Genomic DNA, 14,241 nt, shown 5'->3' on the forward strand with positions numbered 1-14,241 from the left:
AATTCTAGTTAAATCCACAGTTTTATTCTTTCTCTCTCTCTCTTCTTCTCTTTCTCTCTCTCCCCACTCTCTCCCCTTCTCTCTCCTTTTCTCCATCCACACACATATACCACAACAAACAATACCACTAAAACAGAACTCTGAATTGATTCCGAACACACACCCCCACAGAGAAGCTTGTTTGCTTGCTGCATCAGCACAAATGTCAATCAAAAAGAGCAATGCAGTCTCTCTTCACCAGTGTCAAACTGCCCTCTCCCAAGAAACCCCAAAGGATACAGGCAAAAACTTCCCTGGTGCTCTCATAGCCAAAAGGGGAAATGAGTACATACATATGAATGAGCCTGACTAGAATTACTTATAAATAAGGAAGGAACATGCAACACTTACTCTCTCATCACATCTTCCCAGAGCATATGCTAAGAAGATGTCTGCTTTTTTAGTGTGATGTGAAGGGCACTGAAAAGTCAGCCTAGACCAAATTAGTGTCCCTCTCCCAAAGATCTACCAACTGTCTAAACTTCTCAATATTGTAGTAACTCCTTTGGGCAAAGCACAATCTTCAGGGCGCCTCTGTTAAATATATAAAAAAATCTTGGAATGACAACAGATTAACTCATTATCAGCTCTTAATCCATTAGTAAGGATTTATTTCTCAGTGCAGGGCTCTGAAGCACACAAGACAAGTTTTGAAGGGTGTAAGATTAGGAAAGCCCAGATACACTATAAGCCCCCTCAGGCTTCACAGCAGGAATGAGCACTGTAATGGGTTGTACGTACCACGAAGATGCATTAAGGATCCTGGACACCCAGAAAGAAGGTGTTGGGAAAGGCTACCTAGGTTCCAATCTGCTACATGCATACTGTGTGACTGTGGGCAAAAGAACTTAACCTTTAAACTACCTCATCTCAATCTCCTCATCTGTAGAATTTAAGAAATCATGAAATTTACTTTACAGGGCAGTCATGAGGACTCAGTGCTTCTAAACATGTAAGATATCTTTATTGATGTTGACATTATTATTCTAATTACTTGGGAATGAAATGATGAAAGGGATAAAGATGCTCTTAAGACAAGTATCAATGGCCATGATTTTGCTTAAATCTGCCCAGTACTATTGACCACAAAACAGAAAGAAAAAGCCAAAACAAGACAATTTAACAGATAACTAAGCATACTATTATACCAAGATATTCAATCATGTTATGAGAAGAAAGTGCTATAATCTTGTTTCTTCTCTGCTTTTCACTTTGTCTCTCCTTTTTTTCCCCATCTCCCTATATTTTATTTTCCTTTATTCATAAAATGTCCTTTGTTTTGCCTTGAAATGTAGGTGATATATGTCTAAGTTAAAGATTTAATATTTCTACCTGCCTTTGAAAATTATATTTATTCAATCACAGATTCAACAAATAATGTGTGAGTCCTCCTCTATGCCAGGTGCTGTACTGGGGTGGGAGACAGTGCTAACTAAGGAGATGAACATCCACCAACGCAGAGATACGTTCTAGATCACAGCTTCTGAGGAGGACCACTCTCAAGCCTGCTCTTTTCTTCCCAAAGGAAACCTGGTGGATTTTACAGAAGATAAATCCCCTCTTGGACTACAGGTTATAAAGTTTGACCTGGAGCATGTAGAGTGATAGGCATGCTTGCTCTTGGATGGAATTCCTAAACTGGACCTGGCTCCGAGGAGGCTCATTAAAGATTTGAGAATTCCAAGTTTCATTCTTCTTCAATTATGCCCTTGGGTTTAAGAGGTATTAACAGAGTAATTTTTGGAAATCAAACAAGGGAATTCTGAAATACAGAAAGAAGTCAGGCCAAAGAGGAAGATATGAGGATACTAAACTTTGAAGCCTATAAAAGAAGCCTGTTGAATTTTAATCATCTTCACTAGAGTGTTTGTAATTGTTGATCTTGTATGGAATCTAATAGTCCTAATGAAAAATGTGTTAGGCCTTGGGTCCAAGGATATCATCATTATAAGTACATAAGTGCCTAGGACAATATAATTCTCTCTACGGTGCTGCTGCTGTGGCCTTTGATCCATGATGTATTACTTACTTATTTATTGATATATAAAAATGAGCTGTCAAGCTTTTCCTAAGAAGTACAAGGGCACATGAACAAAATGTAGGAAATATACAACCACAAAAAATAAACCATGAAGTATAAACCAGATCCTCTAATGTCCAGGGCACTCTGCCTAGGTGAGTAGAATAAATCAAAAATATACTTTCTAGACACACCCTGAATGTCAACAAACAAGTTATATAATAAAGGCTTATATGAGACATAATATACGTTGGCAAAACCCTGATCTAAACACTATGAATTTATTTACATTTGGCCCTTCTTCAGAAATGGGCCTGAGACTTTCACTAGAAAGTATGAAGAGTATGATATCTTAAACACTAGCAGGGCCGGAGGTCATGTACTTGGCTTTCAGCATTTAGTAATATTTTAAGCCAATTAAAATAATTTGGTTTCACAATGGAAAGATTCCATTAAATAATAGCTTTGTTCACTATGAGTGTGGGTTGTGTGGTTCTTTACTGAGTAGGACAGAACTGGAGAAACATAAAGGGTAGAGATTTAATTCAGGGCAAAGACTGAGGGACTTGTCTGAAATCACCCTTGCCCAATGAACATGGAACAAAAATCTGGTGAATTGGGTCCGTATCATCAGCCATTTCAATTGACACAGGTCAAAAGATTAATACTGCTATTAACTTTTCTCTATGACCTAAAATTTTAGAACATGGAACTTCTGTTTTTAACACTGTCTAACTTTCAGTCAGTATTTCACCACTCACTGCCAAAAAAAAAGTTACAAAAATATAGTTCTTCACTCTTCTTTTTTAACCCCAGCTAAAACACAAGGATTTCATGATTTCCCTGAATATGACTCCACTTCATTCTGCTAGTGACAGTCCCTTGTCTAAAAGCCTGTTAACTTTGGTCTGCCATAGACAGCCAGTTTAGATTGGCTGAATAAGCCAAAAAAAAAAAAAAAAAAATCAACCTGGGTCCAGACTGAATCCATTTAACTGTTGGCACACAGTAATTTGCCAGATAATTCCTAAACTCCCCACCTAAATCCAGCTGTGTAGCTCAATGTTTTTGACAAAAATACTAGAGTCTGCAGAGTGATTGAATACCCCAAATTTTCTGCAATCTGATGGGGCTTAAAGGTACAGAGACATGTTCAAGCTGTAGACCAGTGGATTAAGGCAATAATTTGGTAACCCACAACTGAACTTTGACTATAGCACTACTGCCATGTTTCTAGGGAGACCTCCACAGAAAGTGAGTACACATCAGGATGATCTAGCTTCTTACTGGTCCCACTTTTCCTGTTGCTCTGATAGCCCCATCTTACAGAAAGTCTCAGCATCCTTTGTTATTACTCTTCACAAAATGCATGCCCACGGTACTTCTTCCTGCTCAGTTTATGAAGCACAGAGCCACTATAGTCTAAACAGCACCAGAAACGACTCTGTTGTACCCTCAAAGTACTATTCAGCTAAAATCCTCTTACCTATTCCCCATTTGAGGTGTTGATGGAGATTTGCTCCTGTTTTTCTCGGCCTCAGAGGGGAAAGCCAATCCCCAAAGTTACACAGTTTTATACTTAATTCATGAGTTGACTCTAGCATGGCAGACATTCATTATCCCCAAAAGAGAGAAGCAGTCCAAGTCCACTCTGGGTGGACTAGCTGATTCATGCACATATGCTTCAACTTCTGCTCTAACCTTCCCTATGCCTATTCTATTGCCTGTTACTGTGCCTATTCTATAAAGTACTAACTTAGCAGAAGAGTAGAAGGCTATCCAAGTGTACCCATCCTAATATTTCATCCCTTCAGAGAGAAAATCTTAACTCTCCATGTTCCTCAAGCAATCCTCTCTTCACAGTATCAGTTTTTCCATCTGCCTAAAATGTGTGTACATATAACTCTGAGACATATAGTGTGACCTTCATATCACCATCCCCCAAAGGGCAGTCACATTTATAAAGACCTATTAGCATCAATTACATATGCTTTGTGTCTTATTCTCAAACCTATGTATCAGTCAGAAATCCTGCAAGAAATAGATGGTACAAAGGACTAATTGAAGAAACTTTAGTGACGTAACTATTTACAAAAGTGTGGACCAGATTAAAACTACCAATGAAGAATGGCAAAACATGCAAGGACCAGCTATGGTGGAAAGCTTTTACCTCCTCCATACTAGACGAGATAAAAAGAGAATCATGTTACCCAGTGAGGGCCAGAGCCATAAGAGCAGGGCCACTTAACTAAAATACCTGGAACTATAGGTAAAGGAAGATGGCCATTGCCCAAACAAGGTGAGGAAAAGCAGAGAGAATAAAACCCCACTTCCTTTTATTTCCGGTCTGCTAATTTCCATCATTGCTGAACCCACATGGAAACCAGAAGGCAAGAGAGCTTAGGTGGCACAATCCCTAAAGAGGTCAGGCTTTCAAGAAACAAAGCTGGGCAGAGAAGAGTAAAGAATGAATTTGGAGAGGGAAATGAAGATTAATCAGCATTTCATGTCAGAAGGCCCTTACTGGAGGATCAAGATTCTCTGGACCAGAAAAGTAAACCTTATCAAGTTTGAAGGTCTCAGAAACTGGGGACAGGGCAAAAGGAAATCCCATCCCATGTGACTGAGATTGAAAAGAGCCAGAGGAATTAATTTCAACCATAAAGAATGTCAGAGCTGGGGAAAGCAGATTAGCATTGACTAAAAATAGCAGATGGGTCAAAATTGGGAGATAAGTTGAGGACTAAGGGCCAGGCTAAATAAGGGCAAAGTGAAAGGAAGGTGACTGGCAATTTTTGCCTAAAGGGCTGACATGCCTGTGGTTTATTTGATATCAAAAGATACCAGAAGATGGAACTGGAGGGTATTATGCTGAGCGAAATAAGTCAATCAGAGAAAGACATGTATCATATGACCTCACTGATATGAGGAATTCTTAATCTCAGGAAACAAACTGAAGGTTGCTGAAGTGTGGGGGGTGGGAGGGATGGGGTGGCTGGATGATAAACATTGGGGAGGGTATGTGCTATGGTAAGCGCTGTGAATTGTGTAAGACTGTTGAATCACAGACCTGTACCTCTGAAACAAATAATACATTATATGTTAAAAAAAAAAAAAAGAAGAAGATAGCAGGAGGGGAAGAATGAAGGGGGGGAAATCGGAGGGGGAGACGAACCATGAGAGACTATGGACTCTGAGAAACAAACTGAGGGTTTTAGAGGGGAGGGGGGGGGGGGGGGATGGGTTAGCCTGGTGATGGGTATTAAGGAGGGCACTTTCTGCATGGAGCACTGGGTGTTATACGCAAACAATGAATCATGGAACACTACATCAAAAACTAATGACGTAATGTATGGTGATTAACATAACATAATAAAAAAAAAAAGATACCAGAAGAAAAAAGCAAAGGATGTATAAAACCAGGAACAGAGTAGAGCACCCAGGACAGAACAGGCAGGAGCAAGACTAAGACCCAAAGATCAAGATGCCATAAACCATATAACATGCTTCCTTCAATTATCAGTCGGAAGACACAAAAATAAAGGAGGCAAGGTCATGGAATGGATGGCAATATTGGTGTGTTGTGAACTGACTTTATTTCTTTAAAATGAATTATACCATAACATAAAATCCACTGCACTAAAAGATATCATGTAACCTGGCAGATTCTCCTAATTTTTCTAGAAACCCTCTCATCCATTCTGATAATTCTCCAGATTAAAAAAAAATTCTTTAATACCATTCATCTTCCCTTCCAATAGAGAGAACAATTTGCATTTATAAAAACATAATTATGGCGCCTGGGTGGCTCAGTTGTTAAGCGTCTGCCTTCGGCTCAGGTCATGATCCCAGGGTCCTGGGATTGAGCCCCACATCGGGCTCTCTGCTCTGCAGAGAGTCTGCTTCTCCCTCTCCCACTCCCCCTGCTTGTATTCCCTCTCTCACTGTCTCTCTCTCTGTCAAATAAATAAATAAAAAATCTTAAAAAAAAAAAAATTGATGAGTGTCTCCAAAAAGAGAATAAACATTGTATATAGAAGACAAATAGGATAAATGGAGGGCAAAAACCAGGGATAGAGGTCAGGGTGGAATGTGAAAAAACAGTCATTCCTACATGGCAAACTGGAGTAAAACCAGGAGCTTTCAGTTTAGTGGCTGAGTCACTGGAGGAATCTAGTGGGAAGCAGTGGTTCAGGTAGTAAAAAGTCAATGCATATAGAGTAGCTCAGCAGTGGTGGTTCAAGATGGAAGTCTAATGAACAATAAGCTGACTCTAGAACTTTTATTTGCTGAGCCCAGCCCCTCTCAGGTCAACTTGTTCCCAACCTAACCCTACTGTTCTTGTGGACAGTTATCTGAGATTGTCATTTCCAGCTAGGAAGCTATGGCTGATTTCTAAAGTGTAAGGTGTTAAAAGTTGACATAGAGTGGTGGCTATGGGAATGTAAAAAAAAGAAATGGATATGAAACATACAGTAAAGTATCATAAGATACACTGAGATGCCAGAACATAGCCACAACCAGATTTCAGCAATAAACAAATAATAACATTTGTTCAATGCATTCTGACCCAAAACAAATCAGGACAGCAGAGAACCAAATTTTATCCCTTAATCAAATTTAATAACCTCTGCTTCCCTTTACATTTCTTTGTCTTCTTCTTTGACTTATTTCATGGAATTGTATATGCCAAGGTGATATGAAAGAATTAGCTGCTAACAAAATCTTGCCTTTTTTTTGTCTTATTCCCATATTTGAGCATAAAAATGAAGTAAGATTAAAAGGAAAGGAAATGGCATTTGTGAAAAATAATGCTAAGTGAAACCCAGAGTAGTAATGAATTTTGTCACAAAATCCACAAAATTGATACTTTTTGTCACATATAATGGGTGTAGGATGATAATGAGTTGAATGATACCATAAAATGATTGATCATGAAAAGCAACTAAATTCATAACATGAAAAAGTCATGCATTGGTTTTTGTTTTTATTCCCTTAAATTGGGTACTTAAGTCCAAAGGAAAACACTGAAATTTTTACAGAAGCCATGTGTCAAAGCAAAAGAAAACAAAGCACTATACTAACAAAAATATGATATTGCTCTTTAGGGAAAAAATGTAGTTAAATGCTTCTTCCATCTTTACCCAACATGTGGCTCAAAACACAAATGATAATTGCTCTGAGAATAAACTAATGTGAAAGTATAGAAGAAAAATCCCAAATATTTTCCAGTTCTTCCTTTGGGAATGATTAGGAGCCAATGTGGTAAAGAAAGCCTGGCCTCATCCCAGCACTTCACTACTGTGAAGAGTAGTGCAAAATCAGAGCCAAAATGGGGCACTGGGTGACCCACAGAGGTCAACAGCTTTTGTTGATCCAGGTATCCATGTAGCAAAGATGATATAAACTGACAATGAATCTCTTTGTCCTGGAAATTAAACCGGAAATCTCAAAACTGTGTTTTCAGTGTTTCTTGGCTTTCATTCTCTTAGAAATCCTGCCACATTTCAGTATTTTCATTCTTGTCCTGGATGAAATCACAAAGCAGAGAGGCACTTGAGAATTCTGTTTTTAAATAAAAGTAAACATTTCCAAGGGAGTTTAGGTCTCTGTTTAGTATTTTTGTGACCTAATTACTGAGCTTACACATTCCACAGATGTCATATTTCTTGGTGGCACAAGTTTTGAACCAAGATCAGGTTAATTTTAATAAGAATGTTAATATGTGTCTGTAAGGTGTTTAATAAGCATTTCATATCATACTTTGCAATGCTTGGTCAAGAATTGTGCAGTGGTCTTTGGGTTTTTTTCTTTATTTTCCATGTTTGGGCACCTAAGGCAAAGATTATTCTGGTTTATTCCTCATCATTTGGGTGAAAACTGTATAGATGGTAACCCCAGACTTTTCTGAACCAATGTTATCATTCAGCAAATTAATTATTCAATAGGAAGTTAGGTATTTTCTAAAACATACTGATCCTTTCAAGTCAAAAAGACCCAGCTAACTCTAAGAGAATAACTTTGGAATAGGAGAGGACAGTTCTTAGATTTAATTTCCTACTGATACCTCACTGGGGTATATTTTTGCGGTTGGATCTGACCTCTAAGAGCAACATCACCACTGAAGGATTTGGGACACTCTGTCACCTGAATCCATGCTGCAGTGGAATTGTTACTTCACTGCTCCAACTGACACCTAAATGAGGGGCCGGTCTGTTAAAGGACAAATGGAGGATGATTAAACTCTGAAGCAGCCGTCTACGTGACCACAGAAACATTTTGAAATTTTCTCTATTCTTGTTTTAACCCCTTCTGTGCTTCTTCAAGGGTTGGTGCTTGCAGAGTAATTTACTTTCACAAATGAAATTTTCCATTCAGAACCCTGATCATTATTATATCTTTGTTTCATGGTGTGACAAGCAAGAATACCCCATTATTATAATGTGCTCTTCAGTGGCTAGAGAGGAACAATGTGACTATAGTGTGTCATTAATATAATACCTTCCTTTTTCCTTAAGCTCTTTCATTGAAGATGGTAGAAGCTCCCCAATTTTAAAACCAATCATATGGCTTTATGCAAAGGCAAAGTGCTATTTGTTCATGACTTCTGCAATTCTGTCACCAGCAAACTGACTTCCAGAACAACTGCATTGGTTACCATGGTATAGAAACTAATATAACATCTTCAAGAGTACCTAAAAGTTACCAACAGACAAAAATAATCTTTGGCTTTTGTTTGTTCCCTGCCCACAATTTACCTGCTGATATATATATACGTGTGTATACACACACACACACACACACACACACACACACATATATATTTGCTTAATCACTGAAAAAATTATTAATATATATAAATATATATAATATATAATTATGTTATATATTATATAATGTAATAATATATGCATATATATTAATACATAATAATATGTGCATATATTATATATATATATTCCTATGGAATCTTCTATCAACTTGGCATTGAAAGGGTGAATTAGGCCGAAACAGAAGGAATAAACTATATCTGGAAAGATTATCTTCCACCCATTCGAGGGCTCTTCATTCTAGCCTATGGAGATCTCAAGTGTAGTATACACACTTCACATCTTTTCTAGGCAAAGTAGTATCTCTTCTATAACAGATATGGTGAATTCCCTCCAAGTCCACATAAAAAAAAAAATGGTATACTTGGTTGTTAAACATAACAGAGAGATTACCTTAAAACAGAATCAACTTTTACTCAAGTCAGTGAAATCAGAGAGGCAGACAAAGAGAATTTGGTTAAAACTTTGACTTTGGAAACACTGTTATAAAAAGAAGCATAATACTCTCTTCTAAATGCCTCCTAATACCATATTAGTTGGTCAAAAGACCCGGCAGCCTTCCTGACAAAACTCAACAAGGGAATACTGATTGAAAGTAATTAAATGACAGGCCATGTATAATAGTTTCAGAACGTAAAATAAATAAATATGGCCTATGACTAAATATCGTAGACTTAGGCAGAAATGTTTAGTTTCGTTGTAGTAGAGAATTTCCGGATGTTAATTCAACCCTACACATCTGCTGAAGCTGATTAGAGAGGATGGTAGTGGTAGTTGTAGTGGCAGAATTCAGAATTCCACAGCACTGACTGTACAACGTCCGTTCTGTTCCTGTGAAACCAAACTGCTTTTATCTGCCTAATTTCTTTCCTATTACTTTTGACTCTTGATGACAAATATGTAAGGAATGGTGCCAAAACCCAGTTGGCACTTCATTATCTGAACTTGTTCCATGATACCTAAGTTTTAAAGTATTTGACTTTGTTATAGTAAAAAACAAAAATTTTGACTAAAACTCATGGGAATGTTAGGATAACATGAAGACTGGTAACTGAGAGCTAAAAATATCACTAACAGGGTCTTTCTGCCTACACTAACTCAATGAATGTTAGGAAAATTATTCAATCTTTAAAATTTCTTTCAGTGATTAAGCAAAAGTAATATTTGTCTGCAAATTTGGTGATGGAACAATTAATAAATATGAGAACTAAAGATATTTCCACATCTCAATTGCTAGTATATAGTTGCACATAACTAATAAGAGGGATAAGCATGATTCAATATATCAATCTAAAAAAAGTTTATATGGGGTACCTGGGTGGCTCAGTTGGTTAAGCATCTGCCTTCTGCTTGGGTCATGATCTTAGGGTCCTGGGATGGAGCCCTGTGTTGAGCCTGATGTCGGGCTCCCTGCTCAGTGGGGAGTCTGTTTCTCCCTCTCCCTCTGCCCCTCCCCACCTTGTTTGTGCTCTCTCTCAAATAAATAAATAAAATCTTAATAAAAATAAAAATAAAAACAGTATAGACACTATTAAGCTTTGATATGTATTTCAAAATTTTCACTTAATCAATGACTTATATAAATATATAACCAAACACATAGATACACACACTAAAAAAAAACGCAAATATGCACAATAACACTCCGCAATAACCAGCTCTGTGCCTGGTCTTGTCTTCCCTCTATACAACCATATAGTTACTAGGTCCAAGACCTGACCTGACAGCAGGGAGAAGATCATGAATTGTCTGTAGAGCATTTTAAAATTCTGACTTTATTTTTCAGCTTTTTATTTCACAAAGTTTTAAATGCTAACAAAAGTAGACAGAATTAATAATGAACTCCCATATACATAGGACACAGCTTCAACAATCAGCAACTCATAGTTTATCTTAGTTGACCCATATCCCCATCTACTTCCCCCTTCTGTATTATTTCAAAGCAAATCTCATATTATTTCATCCACAAATATTTCAGCATATTTTATATATATTTATCTATATAATTATGTTTTAAAAATTGCCAAAAAAATCATTATACCAACTAAAACAATTAACAATCACTCCATAATATCAAACAGCTACCCATGTTCAAAATGTCTAATTGTCTCCTTTTTATTTTATTTTTTTTTTGTTTTTTTTTTAAAGATTTTGTTTATTTATTTGACAAAAAGAGACACACAGCGAGAGAGAGAACACAAGCAGGGGGAGTGGGAGAGGGAGAAGCAGGCTTCCTGCAGAGCAGGGAGCCCAATGCGGGGCTCGATCCCAGGACCCTGGGGTCATGACGTGAGCCGAAGGCAGACGCCCAACGACTGAGCCACCCAGGTGCCTAATTGTCTCCTTTTTAACAGTTTGAGTCATTTTTGCAAAGGTCCTAGGATATTTTTAGCCTCTTTTATTTCCTTAACTTGAGCACTCATATGTTAATCAGCATGGACATATTAGAATATGACTTGGATCACAGAAGGGAGCTCAATATGAAAATGTGTTATCCTTCCACTTTAAATGATGTAATTGTTGGTTGAACTATATGTATTAGTATCTTTGGGGGTTGGGGGGGGACATACAAGTAGTGCACATCTCTTTCTAAAACCAGGCAAGGAAAATCCAACAAGCTTTGCAGAAAACAGAATCTTCAAGCCAACACCAATAGATGTTTAAGAATGCAGACCTTCACTGAGACCATCTGTCACCAAAGGTATGTGGAGGACCAAAGAAGGAAGAGGTGCTTGTCAGTGGCACCCTCTCTTCCCAGAACTCTCACATCATTGCCATCTTTCTTCAGATCCCACCCAGTAGCATACCATAATTTCCAAAAAGAATTTCAACCAAAGTGTTAGAATTTGAAATTGATTTTAAGTATATCAGTTTGGAAGCATTGAGTAGATCATCAATAGGCTAATTGAAATCCAAAGAATAAGATTCAAAAGCCCAGCTCAGATGTGAAGCCATGCTGGCATTTCCTGTCAGAAACCTAATTTGATCATAATACATTTTTTCTGATTAATAAACAATTGGGTTCCATCACTTAATGCTTTCTTTTGGGTATTTGTATCTACAGTATGATGGCTAGCTTTATGTTCCTCATTGGCCAAGTTATGGTGCCCCGGTATTTTGGTCTAGCACCAGTCTAAATGTTGCTATGAAGATATTTTGTAGATGTGATTAACACTGAAATCAGTTGACTTTTAAAAAAAGCAGATAACCCTCAAGAACGTGGGTGGAAATCATCCAATCAGTTGAAGGCCTTAAGCACAAAAACTGAGGCTTCCAGAATATAAAGAAATTCTCCTTCCCTACTCTGTATTATTTGAATTTTTATAATGAACATGTATTGCTTTAGTAATAGTTAATAAAGAAATAAATAAATACCCAGCTCTAAGATTCTTTTTGGGCCTTGGCTTTCCTCCTCTGTAAGTAGGGATATATAAACTACTTCCTTAAGGTATTAGTTACTAACAGGAAAGCATATATTATTAACAAATGTTTGTAATCATTAATATCCTACCTATAATAAAATCAGTCACAATCTTTTTTGTTGCCCAAAATTTTAGGTTGTGCATTATTTGGAAATTCCAAGTCAGGTCTTAGACCTAGAAGGAGCAACAAAAGTCTGCTGCCTTCTGGGGCCAGCCTAGTGTCCGAACATATACAGGGCATTCCTGTTTGCCTTGTATGGTAGGAAGTTCAATTCTGATTCAATCAAATACAAATTCCAAGAGGTTTTTGTTTTTCATTTTTAAGATTTTATTTATTTATTTGAGAGACAGAGAGAGTGCACATGCAGGGGGAGCGGCAGGCAGAGGGAGAGGGAGAAGCAGGCTCCCCACTGAGCAAGGAGCCTGATGTGGGATTCAATCCCAAGACCCCAGGATCATGACCTGAGCCTAAGGCAGATGCTTAACTGATTGAGCCACCCATGCGCGCCCCCCTTTTTACTTTTATTTACTTATTTGAGCGCGTGCGCGTGCGAGAGAGACAGAGAGAGAGAGAGAGAGAGGCAAGAGGTTTGCCAATGCAGCCGCAAGAGTGGGAAATGTCCTCTATTCATTATTTAAGCCTCTAATTCCTTCCCAAAAGGATTTAAGGGTGGCTTAAAATAGATGACACATCTATAATAAATCATTTACATAAGAACAATAGAACACAATTCAGAATGAGATAGATGTACTAGAACACAAGAAGTTTCTGCAGTGAAGCATAGCATGTAGGTCTATGTTTCCCTAAAACCAAGAAAGATTTCTTTTTCTTATATATACTTATAAAAATTTATAAGTCTTTGGAATCCTTCCAAATACTTTTTTAGCTTCGAATAATTAGAAAAGTTTGGCATAATTGATGAATTTATGTTCTTCTATTCTACATCTAAATTCCAAGATAATCAGTCAAAACTTATTCCTTTTCAAGAATACAAGGCATTTCTTGATTTTACTAATATCCTTATACATCTGACTTTGTTATTATCATAGAACACTTTCTTTGTATAGCCTGTACTCAAAGCTCTTTCAACTATTTTTGGGTCATACTGTCATTTACTACTATGGCTAGATAATTACAGAAATCTGGATATTCCTACTCCTGTAGGTTCAGGACTGCTTAGGTTTCCTGGGAGATACTTTGGAATACTCTTTTAGGTCATTTAAACCAAAACATATCAACAATGACAACTAGTTAAATAATGCAAATAATTGATTCATTTAATCCCTTCTCTGGGCTATAGTAGTCCTTTTCATTTTCATTTTCAGATAACAAGACTAACTCTACAATTGTTAAATTTATCCAGAAATATTTTTAAATAATAACCATGTGACAGCTGATTGAAATATAGTCAGCAGGGAAAAGTGTTCTCATGAGTTCATGAGTTACATGCTGATTATTTTCCCCTGTGCTGTTCTAAAAGTCTCAGTACATTAATAACATGTAGTCAAATGTCTTGGGCTTGCATAAAACAAAAACCTAACTAAGCCCACTAAAAATTAAACAAATAAGAGAGTGGAGAAGGTGTGAGAGAGGGGAAACGAACATCCTGTTAGGTACACAGAACTCTCTCAGAAATGCAATTCAGCTAAATTAGATGGGACTGGCCCTCCTAAACCAGAGACTGAACAAGCACTTCTCTCTTTCCCCTTCTTTCCTGCCCCTAGGGTTTCTTGTTTCTACTTCTTTCTGGCATCTATTTCATTATCCTATCTGCAGAATGGTTTCCTCTGCAAGACTCTTGAATTTTTGTCCTTCATGATTTGGGCTTATAGATAAGTTTGGCCTACTATGCCATAGATTCTGGATCTGATTCTTCATGACCTTTTTGGTCTAGCTCCCTACTTCCATTGGCTGGATTGCGCAGAGTTC

The sequence above is a fragment of the Phoca vitulina genome, unplaced genomic scaffold (assembly GCF_004348235.1).
Source record: "Phoca vitulina isolate PV1807 unplaced genomic scaffold, GSC_HSeal_1.0 scaffold83, whole genome shotgun sequence".
In the NCBI taxonomy this organism is placed as follows: domain Eukaryota; kingdom Metazoa; phylum Chordata; class Mammalia; order Carnivora; family Phocidae; genus Phoca; species Phoca vitulina.